This window comes from Geotrypetes seraphini, chromosome 4 (assembly GCF_902459505.1).
Source record: "Geotrypetes seraphini chromosome 4, aGeoSer1.1, whole genome shotgun sequence".
Lineage (NCBI taxonomy): Eukaryota > Metazoa > Chordata > Amphibia > Gymnophiona > Dermophiidae > Geotrypetes > Geotrypetes seraphini.
In genome coordinates this window covers 254,473,018-254,496,068 of record NC_047087.1, presented here as the reverse complement: position 1 = coordinate 254,496,068, position 23,051 = coordinate 254,473,018, and the positions used below count along the sequence as shown (strand labels likewise).

Sequence of the window (23,051 nt, the reverse complement as noted above, 5' to 3'; positions counted from 1 at the left end):
AACAGGCTCAGCTCATATCACCTTAATGCTTATATTACATAGTAAGGGAATCAAAAGAAAGTTAAAATAAAATATGTCTTCAAGAAGACCTTAAATTTAATAATTGATAATTCAAATTGGATAAGTGATAGAAGATCGTTCTATAATTTGGGCATTAGGAAAAGGAAAGCAAAATGTCTTGTTGACTCCAAATGGGCTCTTTTTGGTGAGGAGAGAACTAGTTGATTCACATCAAGAGACCAAAGACTATAAGAGGGTATATATGGAATTTTCATAGATGAAGCGAATGATGATGTGTCGGAATGGAGAGCTTTATGAACAATGCATAGAATTTTTAAATGAGTACAAAATTTTAAGGACAACCAGTGTAAATATCTTAATAATTAAGAAGCGAGATCATGGCAGCTTTACAAAGAAATTAGGCCGCTGAATTCTGAAGTATTTTTAACTGTCAAAGTTGATACAAGGAGATACTGTAATAAATGGTGTTGCAATAGTCCATGCATGAGATTAAGTAAGCATGAATAAGTGTGTATGCAAAGATGAGAAGTCTAATAATTTATCAACAACTTAAATGATTTAGCTAATAAAATCCTAGTTTAACAACTTGTGAGATTTTTTTTTATCAAGAGAGCTGAGAAAATAACAAAAAGAATCTACAGTTGCAATTGGTGCATTGAAAATAATGAACAATGAGATAAGTGCCACATGGCCCGTAGGTATAAACAGGAGATGCATCATGTAACGTGCGCTAAGCTTTGGTAAAAGGGCCCCCAAATGATCTAATTGGTCTAATTTGGCATTAAATACCAATAATTGACATCAACAAGCAGTAATTTGTAGTTGTGTGCATAAACGTACTGGCTGGTATAAGCCCTAGATATTCAGTGTCGGGTCATGTCTGGGCACTAGCACTGAATATTGGAGGCTAAATTTGGTGGGGATGACTGACAAAGCCTATGCAGGTCCTGGACGATATTCAGCCGGGACCCACAAAAGACAGTTTTGCAGATCCCAGCTCAATGATCCACTTTATAGCTCACGTACTTGTGTAGTGCCATGAGGCTGCCACAAGAGCCAGGAGGGGGGGTTGAGGATGAGGTCATCCCTGGAGGGGAGGGAAGAGGATTTACAATCTCATGGGGGAGGGGGTAAGAAGCAAGGGGGCTTTTTCGGGGGCTGGGAGGAGGATTGGGGGGACGACGACTTAGGAATGGAAACATAATTATGCAGGTCCCAGCTGATATTCAGCATTTAGGCCTGCATGACTAGGTGGGTGAATTTGGTACAGCTTTTGAGCTGTTTTAAATTCATCCATTTAGCTATGCAGGTCCCATCACTGAATATTGCCAGCACCTGCATAACTCCTGGCTCCTCCCTCAATTCTACCACTTGTCCTGTCCTTGACCTTCCCACTTTTCAGTGACACTGTCTAGTTACATGCCACTGAATATTACCACCTCATCTGGGTTTAAGAAATGATGGCAATATAATTAACTACCGATAGGTGATACTGAATCTAATATTTATTTTATTTATTTAGTTTTATATCCCATCCTCCCAGGAGAGCTCAGAATGGGTTAGAAGGTTGCATACATAATAAAATGTATTTATACAAAGTGAGGGCAAACATGGCATGGCAAGACGTCTGACAAAGATGGTAAAATATAGTTAACAAAGCATGGTAAAACATAACATGACAAAACATAGTATGGTGAGACATAGCACGACGAGCATAGAATGGCAAAACATAGCATGGCAAACATAGTATTACAAGCGTGGCTAACCTAGTATGATAGAACCTAGCATGGTAGACATGGGATGGCAAACATTGTGGAATAGACATTGCATGGTAGACGTGGAGGGGCATAATCACAAAAAACGTCTAAGTCCCCTTTTGGCCTAAGGCCTTAAATGTTGAAAGTAGAAGCAGGGAAAATGTCCATAATCAAAAAAAACATCCAAAAGGAGGTTTTTTTTGATAATGGCCTGCCTCTACGTTCAGCTGTTTAAACGCCCAGACCACCACTACGTCTAAACTTATACCCTATAATCAACCTAAAAAAAGCCTAAGCCCCAAACGTCCAAAACAAGAGCTTTTAGGCGAAGGAGGAGCCAGTCCTTCGCCTAAAAGTTGGATTCTGTAACCGGTGTCTGTCAAAAACAACACCGGTTACAGAATCCACCCCAACCCCCCCCCCCCCAACGATATCGGGGTAAGAGGGAGCCCAACCCCTCCTGCCCAGGCGGACCCCCTACCCCCACCCCCCACTACAATACGGGCAGGAGGGATCCCAGGCACAACAAAGCAGCACAGCGTCCCGTACCCCTTTCACCGGCAATCCGCGGTGCCGCAATTCCAGCAACTTCTCCAGCATGAAGAAGAAATAACCATTCCGGCCACTTCATTTGTTCGGCATAATCGCGTCTTTGTAGCTTTGTAGAGATTCAACCATGAAGCCTGCACTCCTCTGCTCTTCGTCCCACGATGACTGCGGCTGCCAGTCCACCCCCAGTCACTTACCACTTCCGGAGCAGAGGCAGCAGTGCAGGATCTTCCTGCACTTCAGCAAGGCTGCCCACATAAGTATGACAGCCGTGCTGAGGTGCCGTTCAGAGCAGCGCGGGAGGCTCCGGAGTGTGGACCCATCCGGCTGTTCACCCACTTGTAACGTGCACCCGGGGAGGACCGCCCCCCCCCCTTTGGTACTCCACTGATGGTAGGTAGCATATTTTTTACTGTCCCTCCCCCCACCCCCCGCGACATTGGCCTTCTGTACAAGATAGTTTTATGGATTTTATTGCTAATGTCTTTAATGAATTGAATAATGTAATTTTAGTGGGAGATTTAAATCTGTATTTATATCAAATACAAAAATAAACGTAAAATAAAACCTAGAATTAAGCACCAAACTTGAGTCGATTGTTCATGTATATAATATATAAACTAAGGGCTCCTTTTACTAAGCTGCAGTAGCGTTTTTAGCACGCGCTGAAGATTAGCGTGCGCTAACCCCCACACTACGCAGCAAAACTAATGCCAGCTCTATGGAGGCATTAGCATCTAGCGTGTGTGGCATTGTAACGTGCGCTAAAACCACTAGCACAGCCTAGTAAAAGGAGCCCTAAGTGAGATGTGTCGTTTTCAATGTATTGTTTAGTTTATTAGGATTTTGTAAGGAATTACATAGTAACATAGTAAATGACAGCGGATAAAGACATGAATGGTCCTTGCAGTCTGCCCAGTAGTCACACTCATTATATTCTTGGTTAAATTGTCTTGTCTTTAATATTTCCGGGCAATAAACCATAGAAGTCAGCCCAGTACTGTTTTTAGGTTCCCACTGTTGGAGTTACCATTGAAACCCACTCCAGCCTATCCTAATCTTCCTGTCACTAGAGCTTCTATCAAAGCTCATCCTAAACCAAATCACCATATATGGGACACAGACAGTGCAGGGTTGCCTAGTACCAGCCTAAGTTTGTTTTATACCATTCATTTTCTAATTAGAGATGCTCTGTGTTCATCCCACACAATTTTGAATTCTGTCACTGTTTTCATCTCCACCCTCTCCCTCAGGAGGGTATTCCAGGCATCTACCACCCTTTCCGTGAAAAAGAATTTCCTATCATTACTCCTAAGTCTGTCACCCCGCAACCTCAATTCATGCCCTCTAGTTTTACCATTTTCCTTTGTTTGGAAAATATTTGTTTCTATATTAATACTTTGCAAGTATTTAAATGTCTGTATCATTTTTCCCCTGTCCCTTCTTTCCTCTAGAGCAGTGGTCTCAAACCTGCGGCCCGGGGGCCACATGCGGCCCCCCAGGTACTATTTTGAGGCCCTCGGCATGTTTATCATAATCACAAAAGTAAAATAAAATAGTTTCTTGATCATATGTCTCTTTAGCTATAAATTACAATATTATTATTAAGACTTAGCCAAAAGGAAAGATTTATAAACTATAAAGAGTTTTACCTCATGCAAAATTGTATTTCTTTAATAAGACATTAACTATTTTTTCTGCAGCCCTCCATGTACCTACAAATTCAAAATGTGGTCCTGCAAAGGGTTTGAGTTTGAGACCACTGTTCTAGAGTATACATATTCAGGTCTTCCAATCTCTTCTTGTACATCTTTAGCACAAGCCCCATACCATTTTCAACGCTTTTCTCTGGACCGTTTCAAGTCTTTTTACATCCTTTGCCAGATACAGTCTCAAAAACTGAACACAGTACTCCAGGTGAGGCCTCACCAGTGACCTGTACAGGGGCATCAATACCTCCTTTTTTCTGCTGGTTATGCCTCTTTCTATACAGCCCAGCATCCTTCTGGCTACAGCCACCACCTTGTCACACTGTTTTGTTGCCTTCAGATCCTCAGATGCTATCACCCCAAGGTCCCTCTCCCCATCCGTGCATTTCAATCTCTCACCTCTCGGATTTTTACTTCCCAAGTGCATTGAATTTTATTTGCCAAACATTAGAGCATTGTAACTTTTGCAGATCCTTTTTCATGTTTTCCACTCCCTCTGGGGTGTCCACTCTGTTACATACCTTGGTGTCATCTGCAAAAAGGTTAACCTTACTTTCTAACGTTTCGTCAAGGCGGTGTACAACAAGAAGTCAAACGTAAGCAATAGACAATTACAGCAGCAAAACTATTCAAATTACAATTTATTTATTTTTAGTATTCATAAACCACTTATAGTCTAAATTAGTGGTTCCCAACCGTGTCCTGGAGGACCACCAGGCCAATCGGGTTTTCAGGCTAGCCCTAATGAATATGCATGAGAGAGATTTGCATATAATGGAAATGACAGGCATGCAAATCTGCTTCATGCATATTCATTAGGGCTAGCCTGAAAACCCGATTGGCCTGGTGGTCCTCCAGGACAGGGTTGGGAACCATTGTTTACATTCAGGTACTCAAACATTTTTCCCTGTCTGTCCCAGTGGGCTCACACTCTATCTAATGTACACCTGGGGCAATGGGGAAGGGGGGGGATTAAGTGACTTTCCCACGTTTGGAGCAATGTGGGATTTGAACCCATTACCTCAGAGTGCTGAGGCTGAAGCACTAACCACTACACCACACACTCCCGTGAGTATAATGTCATATAGTTTAGTATGCTACATTACAATGTCAACCCAATACATGGTGAAACATTTTAATAAACTGCATAGGGTGCAGAGGCGAGCCACGAAACTAGTCAAAGGTATGGAGAATTTGAGCTACAAAGAACGCCTCGGAAAACTGGGACTGTTCATTCTCGAAAAGAGAAGACTGCGAGGGGATATGATTGAAACTTTAAAAATATTAAAAAGATATGACAAAATAGGCCAGGAAGCAGAACTACTGACTTTTTCAGATGTGACACGGACAAGAGGTCATAGCCTGAAACTGAGTGGCAGCAGGTTCAGGACAAATGTCAGGAAGTTCTGTTTCGCACAGAGAGTGGTGGACGCTTGGAATGCTCTTCCGCAGGAGACTACTGTTTTGGGTTTTAAGCGCAAGTTGGATGCACACCTCCTTGCAAATCATATCGAGGGATACGGGAAATCCGAGTCTCCAACAGGGAGCACCTAACTGGGCCTCCGCGTGTGCGGGTCGCCGGACTAGATGAACCAAGGTCTGATCCGGTGAAGGCGTTTCTTATGTTCTTATGAACATTACTAGATAAGCAAAGATGGAACATATAGGGCTCCTTTTACAAAGCTGCGGAAGCGGCTGCTGCTGTGGTAATTGCTTCAATGCCCATAGGGATTTAATGGGTATCTGAGTGTTTGCTGCGTGGCAGCAACTACCGCGGCTTTGTAAAAGGGGTAGATAATATAGAGTAGCAGAAGTAAGAAAATAAGGGGATCAATTTACATATGAGGTCAGAACGGTGCTAGTTCCCTGTTTTCTTTCTGTGTCCTTCAGAGCTAGTAAAACAGAGAGAATCCATTTATTCAGCTATTTGAAAACGTTTGTGTTTAAGCAGATGACTTTCATGAAGCCTGAAATTATTCAAATAACTGCTTTAAATTTGTTGCTTTTATTTCTCACCTCAGTACCACTGTATTCTATGCAAATTTCCATCAAAATATAATTGATGATTGAATAAGTTAAATACCTTAGAAGGCACATCAGAAACGGGCACAGTATAATGCAGGGAATCATTAAAACAAGAGACTTACTTGTAATCCCTTCTATTCCCAAAGTTTAGCCTGAAACTCCAACTAAGTGAGATTAGAGATAAATAACCATTAACAATTATAAAGCTTACCTACAAGTAAAATTATTTGCAGGATTTTCTTACAATGTTAATTAGCCCACTGTAAAGGGCTGCAGCTCGATGACAGAGCATCTGCTATATGTGCAAAGTGCCAGATTCAGGTGCCAATAAGAGCTCCAGGTATGGCAGGGAATGTAGCCTAGTTAAATACTCTATTACTGAAACTATGGGTCTTCCAGAACAGGCAATTGAAGTGAATGTTTTCATGCTTCCCTTGCCCTCTAAACTTCTTGAGTAGAGCCTCAAGCAAAGAGATTTTGAAAAACTCATCTGTTTAAAAGTAATATTTAACTCTGTTAGTCCATAACAGAGATATTTTCAACCACCTGTTTCTTTGATAAACATCTTGGTCTTGGCTAGAAACCCATAAAGTTGATTAGCTTTGTTCAGTTTCAGTTTGATGTGAAGGGCATTTTCAAAAGAGAGTTCAAGTCAGAATTTACAAAACAAAATAAGTCCATCACAAAGCAATTTTCAAACAGGAAAAGTGTCCAGACTTCCTGTTTGAAAATACATGAGAGAGATGTTCTTATGCTGGAGACAAGACACAGGGACAACTATCTGGCAGTGTTCCTATGAAAATGGCCACACAGATGTCCTTGCAGAACAGTTGAGTAGCCTAGGGGTTTGTACAGTGGACTGTAAGCCAAAAGATACAGGTCAAATCCTACTGTGACTTTTTTAATATTTATGTTATTTATTCAATTTTCTATACTGTTCTCCTAGGGAAGCTCAGAACGGTTTACATGTGTTTATTCAGGTACTCAAGCAGTTTTTCCTCTCTGTCCCAGCGGGCTCACAATCTATCTAACGTACCTGGAGCAATTGGGGGATTGAGTGACTTGCCCAGGGTCACGAGGAGCAGTGTGGGTTTGAACCCACAACCTCAGGGTGCTGAGGCTGGAGCTTTAACCACTGCACCACACTCTCCCCCTATGTAAATGCGATCCCTCTAAGAACAGAAAAATGCCTCCTTCTATACTACCACTTCAATAGCCTTCAGGGCTTGTAGGTGTCTTATCTTTAGGCACAGAAAGTATTTTTTCTACTCCTAGAGGGAACTTAGGGGGAGGGGGGAAAGAATTTAATAGAGTTATAGAGGGATTTCAACCTGTGTTTCCTGATTTATAATCCAATGAACTAACCACTAGGCTATTTATTCCTCAGGCCTGCTTTCTGTTTTGTTCAGAATGGTCATAATACAGTACCTACAGCTGACATAGAGCCTGGTTTTCTTTTCAGGTTTTAATTTCAGAGAGCGGGAGGAGGAGAGCAACCACTGGAGGATTAAGGAGGAGTCATGCCTTAATCCCTCCCGTGGTCAACTGCTCTGTCAGAGCACAGTTTAGAAACTTGGATGTGACTGAAATAGGTCCAGCTACTACTACTATTATTAGTCATTTCTATAGCGCTGCTAGGCCTTTGCAGGAGAGAATGACACTGGGACAAATTATTGCCTGGCCTTGTGGGAACTCATTTTACTGTCCTGTCCCAGCGAGTTCTTTTCCTGTCCCTGCCCCATTCCTACAAGCTCCGTCCTCATCTGCACAAGCCTCAAACACTTTAAAATCATAACTGTTCGAGGCTTCTGCAGTTAAGGCAGAGCTTACAGGAATGGAGCGGGGACGGGGGACAGCAACAAAACTCATAGGGATAGGACAGGGAAATTGAGTTCCTGCGGGGATAGGGAAAAATTTGTCCCCGTGTCATTCTCTAGTACGCAGCTCTGATGATAAAAAAAATTTCTTCCTGCTCAAAAACTACATCCAACCCAAGGCATTTTGAGGCATCCAACTGCTTTGATGAGCACCATAATGTGCTACAAGTGGAAATAACAAATAATGGACTTTAGATCTGGGCACTTAGTTGTCTCTTGAGGGGTTTTTTTTTAAATTAGAAAAGGAATTGTTGATGCACCTGTAAACAAAACAAAGGATAAAATGCAAATAGTGGTCAAAAGCAAGAGTTGGTGGGAATTTGTAGACACTAGTTTGAGAAGACAAACTAGTCAATAATCAAAATGGTGTAACCGGCTGCTGACTGGTTACATTGCTTGTTCGAGGCTATCTGGTAAAGTTTCAGTGGCACTTAACTGGTGATCGCTGCTGAAAATGAGCAGTTAACACTTTTGTGAAAATTGGCTATTTTGGGGACATTCTGGGGGGTGGAGTCAGCAGTTGGCCAAATAAGCGCCAATAATATTCAGCACTTAACCGGCCAGGGAAACCACATAAATGGGTCTGCATAAGTCATAGTTAAGGTTACTAGATTTTCTGTTTGGAAAATCCTGACCCCCTAGACCAGCCCCCCAGGTCCACCCAGTTCCACCCTTCCTACCCTAGCCCCAGAAACCCTCCTGCCTGATGGCGATTTCTTACAAGCTTTTCAAAACACGGACAAAGTACCAGATTTTGAAAAGCCATCCGGACTCCTGGACATATCCTCAAAAGGATGACATGTCCGGGGAAATCCAGACGTCTGGTAACCCTAGTCATAGTTCTATCTCCCCCCCCCCCCCTTTTACTAAACCACGGTAGAGGTTTTTACCACAGCCCGGAGCACTAAATGCTCCAACACTTATAGAGCGTCGGAGCGGCATCAGAGCATTTAGTGCCCTGAACCACGTTCGAAACCTCTACTATGGCTTAGTAAAAGAGGGCCTTTATGTGCTAACCTACAGCTGCTTAAGCTTTGAATACCTACTTAAGTGGCCATGCGTTAGCTGTCTATGCTGAGCCAGATATTCTGTGCCGAAGCCTGGGCATTGCCTGGTATTGAATAGCTAGGAATAACACCAGCAGGGTTCAGCAAAATGCTCACTTCTGCTTGTTGAATAGTGACCCCAAAGGTGACCAAAGAGAGAAGAATCACAGGATCAGAGATAACAAGAAAGAATAGAGGGCAATGTTTTTTTAATGACCCACAAGATGGAAAAAATTGAAAACTAAGTTAGTAAGGGGAAGGAGCAGAAAATAACAAAAGGGACTGGCAATGGAGGAGAGGGAAGTATAAATGCCAGTCAAAGAGAGAGAGGGCTCAGGAGTACAGAATAAGTAAAGAGGAAAGCGCTTATATTCGGTGTGAAATCTGGTAAAGAGACTGAGGCAAAGAGCACAGGAAAGGAATAACATGTGACGAGCAAAGTAAATGGAAAAATCAGAAGGGGGCGGTGCTTAAAAAGATTTAGCAAGGCAGATGCAAAGAGAAATGGAGACCACATCGTAATAATGGATCAATATTCAACCAATGGGTCAATATTCAAAAGCACTCACTCAGATGGCAGCAACTGCTATTCAGATAAGTGCTCCTGCCTGGGATATTTAGAGGCACAATTCGAACAGTGTCTCTCAATATCCTTACAGAAGTTACAGACCATGACTGCATTATGATAGTGCCAGGATGCAGTGTAGGTGAAGCATGGGCATCCTGGGACTTATTTGGATAGTGCATTTAGCCTGTACATCACCCATACCTGTGTGCGAGATTGGATGGTGTGGGATATTTTTAGTAAACAAAAAACAATGTTTAGGGGGAACAGTGGCAAAGTAAGGAGGGGGGGAGGGCATGGGAGTGGAGCACCCCAGGCACCATCTTTGCTGGGGGCACCGGTGCCTTCTCCCCCGTGTACCTTTTTAAATGTTCGCCAGCGTGAGCAGCCTCTTCCACTTGCTGCTTGTATCTGACTCGGCTTTCTTCTGATGTCATTTCCTGGTTGCAGGACCAGGATGTGACAGAAGGGAGCTGAGACCGGTGCAAGCAGCATGTGGCAGATGCTACTCAGGCAAACGTTTCAAGAGGTACACAGGGGCAGGGGGGATATCATGTGCCAGGGAAGAGTGGGAGAGGGGCGCTCAAGGGGTAGGGAGGAGGGGAACATGGTTCAGCAATGCCGGATGCCGCTGTCCTGGGCGCCTCCCTTCCTCGCTACGTCACTGGGGAGGAGGGGGGGAGTTATCAAAGTGGGCTACTGTTAAGAAAGGTTATATTACAGTTAACCCCTGTATTAGTACCTAGGTCTCACTTCATAATGTGGGACCTGTGCTAAAATAGCAAGAGTTAGTTGTAAAAGAAGCTGTCTTAACTGTAGCCAATGTTGATAGCTTTCCACTCCCCCTCCCTAAGCTAGTGTCTGAATAACTTAAGACAAACAGAAGGCTGTCCTAAGCTATCCAATAAATGGACTGCTCCCATTATCTGGAAAAGTTTTGCTGTTGACCATCTCATCCATATATTCAGCACCAGCCAATATCGGGACACTGGTGCTAAATAGCCCAATATTTTTAACCATTATAGCTAGTGTTTAAAAAAAAAACCCCAAAACGCTGACCACGTTGATTGAATATTGAACCCTACAAGTTTCACTGAATGAGAGAAACGTGCCAAATATAGCAAATGTTGATGAGGTGTAAGCAAAGAATTTCTGATAAGGTGAGCAACAAGGGTGGAAAAATATTTTTAAAACTTGCCTGCCACTGTAAACTTATACTCAGGGAAATGATTTTTTTTTTCTTATAGGTTAGTTAAAGGCCAGCCACTATTGAGAAAATCGTCCAGGTAACTATAGGACAGATCTTTGTTTTTGAATCTTCCCCTCACCCCTTTGTTTGAACAAATGGGCTAGCCAAAATGTATTTACTCCAGACACTATTGAGTACATTAATTATACTTCCCTGTGATTATAGCTCAACACAGATCATACTTTATACACAGGCTCTTCTATATATTCAACCATGAACCAAATGTGCTTTAATAAAATTATAAGCAGGGGTCGCTGCTGGGACCATCATAGCAACAATGCAGTCCCAGTGTACCTACGTCAATTTGGGGTCCTTTTTTTACTAAGGCGCGCTAGCCGTTTTAGCGCACGTTAAACACTAATGCATCAATTATAGTCTATGGACGCGTTAGCGTTTGCTAAAATGGCTAGCACGCCTTAGTAAAAGGACCCTTTTGTTGGCAAAAACAGATAAACTTGTTACTTATCTGAAGACGAGGCAGTTCTCTCCATGCAGCTTCCTACTGCTTAATTTATTTACATAAGTACAACTGCTGCTTGAGGTTTGCTAGGGTCATAGTTTTAGTTTAACAAAAACTATTGATATTTGGTACAGTCCAGTAATACTTAACCAAATAAGCTGGATTGCAAACACAGCTAGCTTAAACATTAGGCAAATTAGATGGTCATCTAAGGTGGCAGTTTCTGAGAGGGAGGGGAAGTAGAGTTATTTTTCAAAGTGAAATAATAGATCCTGATAGTCACATTAACACATTTCATATTTCAATTTTAATTAATATACTGCCTATAAATAATGAGGTCAAATAACGAGGAAAATACTTCTTCACACAATGTGTAATTAAACTCTAGAATTTGTTGTCGCACAGTGTGGTGAAAATCATAGTAACATAGTAGATGACGGCAGATAAAGACCCGAATGGTCCATCCAGTCTGCCCAACCTGATTCAATTTAAATTTTTTAATTTTTTCTTCTTAGCTATTTCTGGGCAAGAATCCAAAGCTTTACCCTGTACTGTGCTTGGGTTCCAACTGCCGAAATCTCTGTTAAGACTTACTCTAGCCCATCTACACCCTTCCAGCCATTGAAGCCCTCCCAAGCCCATCCTCCACCAAACGGCCATACACAGACACAGACTGTGCAAGTCTGCCCAGTACTGGCCTTAGTTCAATATTTAATCTTATTTTCTGATTCTAGATCCTTTGTGTTCATCCCATGCTTCTTTGAACTCAGTCACAGTTTTACTCTCCACCACCTCTCTCGGGAGCGCATTCCAGGCATCCACCACCCTCTCCGTAAAGTAGTTAGCATAGCGGGGTTTAAAAAAGGTTTGGATAATTTCCTAAAAGAGAAGTCCATAGGTTATTATTGAGATGGCTTAGGAAATCCACTGCTTATTCATAGGATAAGCAGCATCAAATCTGTTTTACGCCTTGGGATCTAGCTAGGTACTTGGTTGGCCACTGTTGGAAACAGGATACTGGGCTTGATGGACCTGTGGTTTGTCCCAGTATGGCAATTATGTTCTTATGTAATATTCAAAACAATTTAACAGGCTGAAATGGCCCCTGGCTGGTTAAATCACCTGTTTGGGGCTAACCATTAATTTTCAGCAGCACATAACCAGTTAGTGCCTTTGAAAATAACCAGTTAGCACTAAACGGAAAACCAGCTATTTTGGCAGCGTTTAGGGATAAAATTGGCACTTGGCTAGTTAAATGCATAAGACTGCATAAAAGTCGATCCTATCTTTGGGCTCCTATTACAAAGCTCTGGTGGAGGTTTCTACTGAGGGTCAGCAAGGTAAATGCTCTAACACTCATAGGAATTCTATGATTGTTGGAGTATTTACCTCACCAGCCCGTGATAAAAACCTCTACCACAGCTTTGTAAAAGCCAGCCTTGATGTGGCAACCTATAGCCAGTGAAGCGCTGAATATTGTACTTAACCAGTTATGTGTTAGCTGGTTCTGCAAATCTGAAAAATCAGTCCTAGTGCCTGGACATGGTACTGCATTGAATTTCCAGCTTTAAAGCTGGCGGTGGTCAGCAAAACATCGCCAGCTGAATATTGGGCCCAGTGTATCTAATGGAAGAAGTAATCAATGTGGGCTATCGTTAAGATGTCTTATTTTGATGCAGGGTCTAATTGCATGAAATGGGACCCTGTGCTAAAATAGCACAACTTGTAGAAAAATAATCCTTCTTGACAGTAGTTCATGTCAATAACTTCCCCCTAAATGGTTTACATCAGGTTAAAAAATGTAAAAAGTTAAAATCAGAAAGGGGGAGAAAGTCACATACGAGATCCTAGGTTATACTGCAAAATTTAAAATGTTGAAAGGGAAGGGAGGATACAATTAGGATGTCACAAACAGCAAGGCAGATGAACCACAAAATCCAGAATGAAAGCAGAAAAAAGCAGATTGATAAAGGATATCTATCACCAATGAGCAATAGGGCACAGAGGATTATCCATTACCAAGAGCATTTATTTACCACATAGATTAACAGCTCAACACAGCCATGATATTCACACTTCTGGGTTGCATCAGGGGCTCATTAATAGCTGTTAATAAATACATAAACCCAAGTTAGCAAAAACATAAAACCAAACTCATAATAAATAAGGGCAGTGACAATAACACTTATACAAAATATAAATCATTCTAAATCAATTTAAAATGAACCAAGTATTTATAATGCTTCTACATAAAATTTTTTAAAATATGCACAAGAGGTGGAATGGATACCCAACATATCTAAGTGGTTTCTTTTTTTTTTTTAAATTTATTTATCATTTTCATATTTACATATCAAGTATAAACTTGTACAGATAGCAATATATGATCAAGTCAATAAACAAAATAAATCAATACATATAAAAGAAAATTTCCCTCATTATCTCTCTAGTCCTCAATATATGAGATCCAAAATGTAGATAGCGGAATATTCAAACAAAAGAAATATCCAATAACTAAGGATAGCATGACTGGTCAGGCTGACATCTAATTAAATTAATCACCTCTTATAAATTCTATTTAGGGCTTTGAAATAGTAACTTTGTCTTCTCCAGTCGCAACAATGAAAGGAAAATAGTCAATTGGAAAGGTTCAAAGAAGACATACTTTTGAGAAGAATAATGAACCATACATTTACATGGGTAACGCAAGAACCCCAAGTTTTAATAAAAGAAATTCCTTTCGATGCCTTTGGGTATCCCTTGCTAAATCTGGAAACATTTGTACTTTTAAACTTAGAAATTATTTCTGCATATGTTTAAAGAAATTTTTCAAAAGCCATTTTTTATCTGGGGCCATAGCCACCGTCAATAGTAATGTAGCAGGTGTAACTAATTCTGTATCAGAAAGTTCAAGTAAAGCAGTTATATTCATATCAGGAGCAAATACTTGCTGCTGAGCTTGTAATTTTCCCGGTAGGTAATACACTTGAGATATAGGAGGTAGTAATTCTTCTGAAATTTCCAATACTTCGAGAAAATATCTGTTCAACAATTCCTTTGAGGTGTGCATAGCACTCCTTGGGAAATTAATCAACCTAATGTTATTCGCTCATGATGAGTTTTCTTCGCAAATTTATATTATCCTTTATCAATACTTCATGAGTCTTTTTAAGAGAATTAATTTCTTGGTTGGTATTCATTAAAGAAGTCTTGGAATCTAACATTTCTGTTTGCAAGTTCTTTATGTCTGTCCCTTGAACGTTCATTTTATCTTCCAAATGCTGAAAATGGGGATTAATTAATGTAGGCAGAGCAGCCACAAGGTCCAAATAGATTCTAATGTTACCTCATGGGGTTTCTGAACCGGTGTCAAGCAAAGTGTAGGCAAAGAAACCCCTCCATTTTCCTGCTTTCCATCCATGTCATTTCCTTGGATCACCTCGCCCCCATGCTGGATCTCAGCTTCGGAGCCCAATTCTGGAGTACCCACCAAAGATAGGGTATCCAGCTCAGCTCTGCCTTCTATGATCTTTCCAGCCTCCTGGACTTGCAGCAGCTGATTCCTCTCAGGCTGCTCCGTCTGTGGCGAGCTGGTGCTTCGAGGGCATGGGGGCGGAGCCCTACGTCGGGGCTTAGTATAGTGTCTAATCCCAAAGAGAACGCCACGGGTCCGCTTGCTTGCGGTGTCTCCAGCGGGAGCATCTCCAAGGCTGGCAACGAGGTGACCTGCATCCGGCGAAGGAGTTACTCTATTCTGCCGAACCCGGTCGAAGAGAAGCTCTGTCATGGTGGGTGGTATTGCTGAGGTTCAAGAAGAGTGCTTGGATTTAATAATACTGAAGTAGTGAGATTGTATTGTATTTACAAAATAGGCATTTTTTTATTTCAAAGATGAATATGATGTTATAAATTCTCCCTTGATGGCTTGAATTAATAAAGTATTTGCATGGTTAGCACTCAATATTAGGTGAATGTGCTTTTGAATATCATGTATATAAATTGTATTGCACTTTTTGTTGGCATTAAAAACTAAATAAAGTTAAAAAAAATTAATATCATCCCTTAATGTTTTATTGGTGTGGGAGTGGCATAGTCAAAACCCTTATAGCTGCTGATTGCTGTTCCCTCTAAGCTGCTTGGGAGTCATCCAAGTGTATTGCTGCCAATGGGGGATGATAATTCTATATTGTGTTTTCAATTGCTAGGGATAGGCAGGTTCGTTGAAGTCCTGTAGAGCTTGCTTGTCCCTTTCTATTAAAAATGTAATAGTCAAACAGCACCCCCTGCTGGAAGGACTGTAGGTAGAGGACTCAGGGAACAGTGATGGTTTCCCCCACTAACCACACTTTTCACTTTGAACCAGTTAGTAAAGGGAAACCTCTTAAATACAGCAGTGTTACTGTTGCCACACTATCCTTATTGCAGTCATATTATGATTCTTATCAACTTTGTGTTTTCAAAATTATATCAACAAGTACTACATTTAGCATGACTTTGGACATAGAACCCACAGACTCTTACTAACTTAGATCATTAGTTCCTTTACTGAATTAGTACAACCTTGCATCTTAACTTAGGCAAAACATCCCTTAACCTGGCTGTTTATTTCCTTTCTTTCCCTCCTTTGCTCATACTACCTGCCTCACCAAGTTATCAACCAAATCAGTCACTAGATGTCAGTGTTGATTTATGTAAATACTGTATGCAGTAGTTGTGTCCAAGTACAACGTTAGTTCACAACATACAACGTTAGTTCCCTGATACTTCTTGGTGACTTTGGATCTTCCCAAATATGTGATTGATATGAGGCACAGTTTTTCCGCATTTTGACAGCTCTGGCACTTCAGAATGTCCTCCATAATTGGAAAAATCTGGATAATGTTGAATATAATATATATGGTGAAACTCTGTTTGTCTACTAAATACGATAAACTTAATGCTGAAAAACATAACACTTATAGTACCTACAGTCATATTTGGTCCCTTTTGCATACTTACTGTAACACTGAATCTGTAAAATGACCTTGGTATGTTCTAATGTCTGCAATTATGCTTCTGTTGCTTACTATTCTGCATTTACAATGGTTGATGATTTCTATACTTAGGTGTACAGCTTTTGAGAGTTTCTTTCTACTATCTACTTACTTATGTACATAATACTTTGTTGTGACGTGTTTTGATTTTTCAGTTGTCCTTTTTGATTTTTTTCTAAAATTCAATAAAACTTATTGAACTAAAAAAAAAAAAAAAAAAGATTTAGGTGGCAGTAAAATTTCATCCAGGAGTAGTAAATCTTCTGCACTTGAAGTGGATCTGCACCCAAAATCAAGATAGCAGAGACTTTGTCATTAACCTAGGACAGGGATTCTCAGTTTAATACACAGGATATACCCACCACCACCAGTCTATCTCATAACACTGCAGGAAAATGATCCTGGGCTTTCCAATTTCAGGAAGCTAGTGCAAGACACCCTCAGGTAACACATATCAGCACACACTGTTTCTCACATTCAGGACTAAATTCTGTATATGGTACTGAAAAATCAGTGCCGATAAAAGTTAGTGCTATTCTATAAACGGCACTCAGAGTTGGGCACTGTTTATAGAATAGTGTTTGGTGCCAGAATCTGTGTCAAGTTCTAGATACAAAGATTTACCCCAATGGAAGCCTGGTGTAAATTCCCATGCCTAATTAAGGTGCAGATTCCCTTATTCTGTAACATTGGGTGCAAATTCCAGGAACGTCCCAATATGCCCATCTCCCTCCAATGGTCATGCTTCCTTTTCAGATCCACACTTAAACTTTATGCATGGATCTCGGTACCTAAAGATGTGTGTAAATTTAATTTTTTTTAAAAAATAAATCTTTAACCATTTTTAAAACTCACAATAAGTGTAACATAAAATACTATCATTTAAATTTAAATTAATGCCAATTAGTGCTATTAGCACCCAATTGTCAGTGCTAATTGGCTCATTTGGTGATTAAGTTGCACGTGCACACAATTTTGAACGCCATATATAGAATTAGGGGGTTTATGTGTTTAAAAGGATTGCTTAGAGCTATCCTCAGAGCTCAAGGAAAAGACTGGATACACTGGATTCATGTTACATATTCTATCAGGTACCCCAAAATAGATGAAATGTAGTCTATCCTTCATATGTTGATAAGGTGGCCTGAAATGAAAAATGACAACCTGAAAAGAAAAGGGGGCAATTAAAGAGAGCACTTTTATGTGGTTCATTTGAAAGATTGCAGTAAAGGGCTCTTTTCCTTTAACAGCTAGAAAATGCTAATGCGCACCTTAGTAAAATAGGGGGTTAGTAAGTAGATGGTTCAAACTTGCAGAGAGCTACGTAGTGCAGGCAGAAAACAAAGCCCATAAGAACATAAGCAGTGCCTCTGCTGGGTCAGACCAGAGGTCCATCATGCCCAGCAGTCCGCTCATGCGGCGGCCCATCAGATCCAGGACCTGTATAGTAATCCTCTACTATCCCCTTTTTCTTCAGGAAATTATCCAATCCCTTCTTGAACCCCAATACTGTACTCTGTCCTATCACACCCTCTGGAAGCGCATTCCAGGTGTCCACCACCCTTTGGGTGAAGAATAACTTCCTAGCATTGGTTCTGAATCTGTGCCCTTTTAATTTTTCCGAATGCCTTCTTGTTCTTGTAGTTTTCGAAAGTGTGAAGAATCTGTCCCTCTCCACTTTCTCTATGCCCTTCGTGATCTTGTAAGTCTCTATCACGTCCCCTCTAAGCCTCCGCTTTTCCAGGGAAAAGAGCCCCAGTTTCTCTAATCTTTCAGCATATGAAAGGTTTTCCATACCTTTTATCAATCGTGTCGCTCTTTTCTGGACCCTCTCGAGTATCCTTCTTAAGGTACGGCGACCAATACTGGATGCAGTACTCCAGATGCGGGCGCACCATCGCCCGATACAATGGCAGGATAACTTCTTTCATTCTGGTTGTAATACCTTTCTTGATAATACCCAACATTCTATTCGCCTTCTTGGAGGCCGCTGCGCACTGTGCCGACGGCTTCATTGTCTTGTCCACTATTATCCCAAGTCCTTTTCTAGGGTACTTTCACCCATTACCAGCCCTCCCATTGTATAACTGTACTTTGGGTTTCTGTTTCCTACATGCAAGACTTTACATTTCTCTACATTAAATTTCATCTGCCATCTCGTCGCCCACTCTTCTAGTTTGTCCAGGTCCCTTTGTAAACCCTCACAGTCCTCTTTAATCCCAACTCCACTAAATAGTTTGGTGTCGTCTGCAAATTTTATTACTTCACACTCGTCCCTGTTTCTAGGTCATTTATAAATACATTGAACAGCAGCGGTCCAAGTACCGACCACTGCGGAACACCACTCATGACCCTCCTCCAGTCCGAGTAGAGTCCCTTTACTCCTACCCTTTGCTTCCTACCCGCCAGCCAATTTTTGATCCATCTATGTACGTTTCCTTCCACCCCATGGTTCTTCAGTTTCAGTAGTAGACGTTCTTGGGGTACCTTGTCAAAGGCTTTTTGGAAATCTAAGTATACGATGTTTATGGGGACCCCTTTGTCCATTTGTTTGTTAATTCCTTCGAAGAACTAAACTAAACTAAACTAAACCTTAGGTTTGTATACCCCATCATCTCAACATTCGCAGAGCTCGACACGGATAACAAGAATTAGGGTGGAAAGGAACTCCAGTGGAGGGAAAGATGAAGAGGAAATTTAGAGGACTAGAGTAAACAGAGAGGGAGGAAGAGTTACATTTTTGAGAATAACCAGGTTTTCAGATGTTTACGGAAGAGTTGGAGGGAGCTCAGATTCCTAAGTGGGGAGGTAAGGTTGTTCCAGAGTTCAGTGATTCTAAAAGGGAGGGAGGAACCTAGTTTTCCTACAAGGGAGACGCCTTTTAGAGAGGGAAAGGAAAGTTTCAGTTTTTGGGTGGATCTGGTGGAATTGGGGTGAGAGGAGTTCCAAGAAAGAGGAATAAAGGGGGAGAGGATGCCGTGTAGGATCTTGAAAGTAAGACAGGCACATTTGAAGTGGATTCTGGAGATTATCGGAAGCCAGTGGAGCTTGGACAAAAGCGGTGAGACATGGTCGAATTTGCTTTTTGCGAAGATAAGCTTAGCAGCGGCATTCTGAATCCACTGGAGTCTTTGAAGGTTTTTCTTTGTTAGGCTTAGGTAGATAGAGTTGCAATAGTCCAGTCTAGAAAGGATGGTGGATTGGACAAGGACGGCAAAGTGTTTTTGATGGAAACAGGTTCTCACTTTCCTCAGCATGTGAAGGCTGAAGAAACATTTTTTTATTAGGGAGTTGAGGTGATCATTGAAGGAAAGTGTAGAGTCAATGATGACTCCCAGAATTTTACTTGAGTATTCAAGATGCAGAGTGGGGCCAGAGGACAGAGGGATGGAGGTGGGCAGTTGGTCCAATTTTGGGCCGAGCCAGAGAAGTTTTGTTTTGGATTCGTTCAGTTTCATCTGCATAGGGTGGGCCCAGGATTGAAGGTTCAAAATACATGAGGATATGTTTGCAGAGAGGTTGGTGAGGTTCCGGTCAGTCTCAAGGAGGACAAAGATGTCATCTGCGTAAGTGTAAAGTGTTTCAAGGGGGGAGAGATGGAGGAGTTTGAGGGAGGACATATAAATGTTGAAAAGGATAGGAGAGAGAGGTGAGCCTTGTGGGATTCCACAGATCGGGTTCCAGGGGGAGGAAGAAATGCCCTTAATGTTGACTGTGTAGGAGCGGGAGTGTAAGAACATCTAGAACCAGTCAAGGACTGTGGAGTTAATGCCTATCTCGGTTAGTTGGTAAAGTAGGATATCATGATGGACAACATCAAAAGCTGCAGAGAGGTCGAATTGAAGAAGGACGGTGAACTTGTTGCGAGAATGGAGATGTTGAACTTTTGAGATTAAGGAGGTCAGAAGGGATTCGGTGCTGAAGTTGGGACAGAAGCCATATTGGTAGGGTAGCAGAATGGTGAATTTTTCAAGGTAGGAAGATAGTTGAGTGGATATGATGGATTCTAGCATCTTGGTAAGGAGAGGAATGTTTGCTATTGGATGGTAGCTGGATAGTGTAGAGGGGTCTAGATGAAGTTTTTTCAATAGTGGGGTTAAAGAGATATGGCCCATTTCTGGGGAGAATAGGCCTGAATGGAGGGCAGAGTTTATGAGAATGGTAAGAGATGAGATGGCCTGAGGGGAAGTGTTCTCGTAAAGGTAGGCGGGGAATGGATCTAAGGTACAATTGCAGGATTTCAGTTTGAGGCAGTGATTATGGACCAGGAATTCAGAGACAAGTTTGAAGGAAGACCAGGATGTGTCAGCTGGGATAGGGTAGGAGTCTGTAAGGATAGGGTTGGGGTTGATTGGAATCAGAGATTTGTAGGAGATTGCAGGAGGGAAGGAGCGCCTCAAGGTGGAGACCTTATCGCTGAAGAATTGCAACAAGTTCGTTAGGCACGATCTTCTCATGCAGAAGCCATGCTGGCTTGTTTTCATCAGTTTATTCCTTTCTAGATGCTCATTGATGCTGCGTTTCCACCATCTTCCCTGGAACCGAAGTCAGACTTACTGGTCTGTAGTTCCCCGGGTCACCTCTCAATACTTTTTTGAAGATGTTGTAGATGTGCCAGCAGCAAGAGTGTTTATGGTGGAAGAGTCAGGGTAGGGTTGCCAGATTTTACGATTGTAAAATCTGGACATTCTAGACCCGCCCCAGACCTGCCCACCTCCGCCCCATCTCTGCCCTTGCTCCGCCTCCCCCACTGTCTGCTTTGGTCGGGCAGAGAGGCGGCTTTTCAAAACCCAAAGGAGGACATGTGCAGAGAAATGCGGACATCTGGTAACCCTAGGTCAGGGCTGGGTGGCCACACTTGGGGTCAATATGGACTACCAATGGCTCCTCAGGTTTTACAACAATGAATACTGGCCTACCTCTTTATGCTGACTTGATATTTAATGCCACTGCTCATTGAATGTATTTACTCACTGTTACTGGAACGTTCTAATACATTTACAAAGAGCATAAGCAGTGCCTCTGCTGGGTCAGACCAGAGGTCCATCATGCCCAGCAGTCTGCCCATCATCTTCATTAAAAGACAATGTATACATATCTGCTGCTATAATGTCACACAAATCTCCACTGCACATTCTGAGACCTGTTAGGATAAGAAACTAGCTGGATACAATTCTGTAGATTTGCATTAAAACTGAACCAATAAACATTTGCATTGACATGCCTTTGAGCAAATACCATTATCTGATGCCCTGTGTTGAACCAGATCACATGAAGCATAGTTTGATGATGCCTTTCCTGATAAATGGTAAGCAGCTGTCTCTGCCACAGTGCTATTGCTATAAATGTCATGGGCCATAGCAAATGTTCATAGAAAGCCTTTGAGCACCATGACAAAATATCTGAAAGAGAAAGAAGAAATCTTTTTTTCTTTTTTTTTCATGTGTATTCTTAAAGGAAAACTAACATTCTAGCCGGGGGTCTCAATCCAGTCCTCAGCACATACCAAGCTGGCTTGGTTTTCAGATACGCATAATGAATATGCATGAGATAAACTTGTTTGCACAGCTCCTATTGTATACGTCTCATGCATATTCATTGTGGGTATCCTGAAAACCTGACTGGATGCATTTGTCCCTAGGATTAGTTTGATGACCCCTTTTCTAGCATGACAGAGTACTATGTTGTGGTACAGTGGTTAAAGCTACAGCCTCACACCCTAGGGTTGTGGGCAAGTCACTTAATTCCCCCCCCCCCCCCCGGTACATTAGATAGATTGTGAGCCCGCCAGGACAGGCAGGGAAAAATGCTCGAGTACCTGAATAAATTAATGTAAACTGGTCTGAGCTCCCTTGGGAAAACAGTATAGAAAATTGAATAAATAAATAAAATAATGACCAGTTCCTCTTTGACTTCTCTTGAAATTGCCCTTAGACAATTGGGATTTAGGATTTCATATACTGCTTGGATGAGGTGTATTAGAAGTTAAATCTTCACATTAAGGTTTCCTGCATTCTTTTTGACCAGGACTAAGAAGGCAATTATGAGGCTACTGTGATGAAGGAGGCTCCAGAAGTGATGGCCCTAAGGAACGGGAAAATGAAAAGGAGAAATAATTCAGAGGCCATGATTTCTCAGAGGCTGAATGGAAGATTAATTTGTGCATATAGAACGCAAAGCCTTATGCACTGGTCATGAGCACATGCAGGACGACATCTGTTTCAGCTCTTAATTGAAGATGAGTGCTGTTTACTGTGCTTGAGTGCAAACAGTATAATGATAAAGGGAGAGAAATGAAGTCAAAATAGGCAAGAGTTTACTGCTCTTTCAGGAGATATATTGCTTTTGATCAGGGGTGTCCAACCTTTTGGCTTCCCTGTGCCACATTGGCCGAAAAAAATATTTCTGGGGCCGCACAAATGTGCAAACGCTGCATCGAGACAGAGGAGGGAGCCGGCAAGACGGTAAACACCCGGGAACAGCAGAGGAAAACACTGCATCGCCCTCGACCGGGGCCACACAAAATACTTCACGGGCCGCAGGTTGGACACCCCAGCTTTAGATCATTGCAAGGCAAAATCCCCAAGTTTCTGATGGGTGAACAGCGTTCCCTGTAAGGTACACACATATGAAAACGTGCTCCACTTTTTTTTTTTTCCAGCACATGTTCTTTATTCCATGGTGCACAGGCCACTACTGCTATTTCCTGGCTGGTCCCAACCTGATCTCATCCATCCTTTTGTTCTATGCCCTCGGTGGA

General features: G+C 41.8%; 1 long non-coding RNA gene across 1 annotated transcript; it reads left to right on the top strand.

Moving 5' to 3' along the window:
* The first annotated feature begins 10,001 nt into the window (after positions 1–10,001).
* On the top strand, positions 10,002–22,733 carry LOC117359997. Its single transcript, XR_004539341.1, has 3 exons — positions 10,002–10,078; positions 10,797–10,835; positions 22,319–22,733. It is a non-coding gene; the product is annotated as an uncharacterized LOC117359997 (long non-coding RNA).
* The last annotated feature ends 318 nt before the right edge of the window (positions 22,734–23,051 follow it).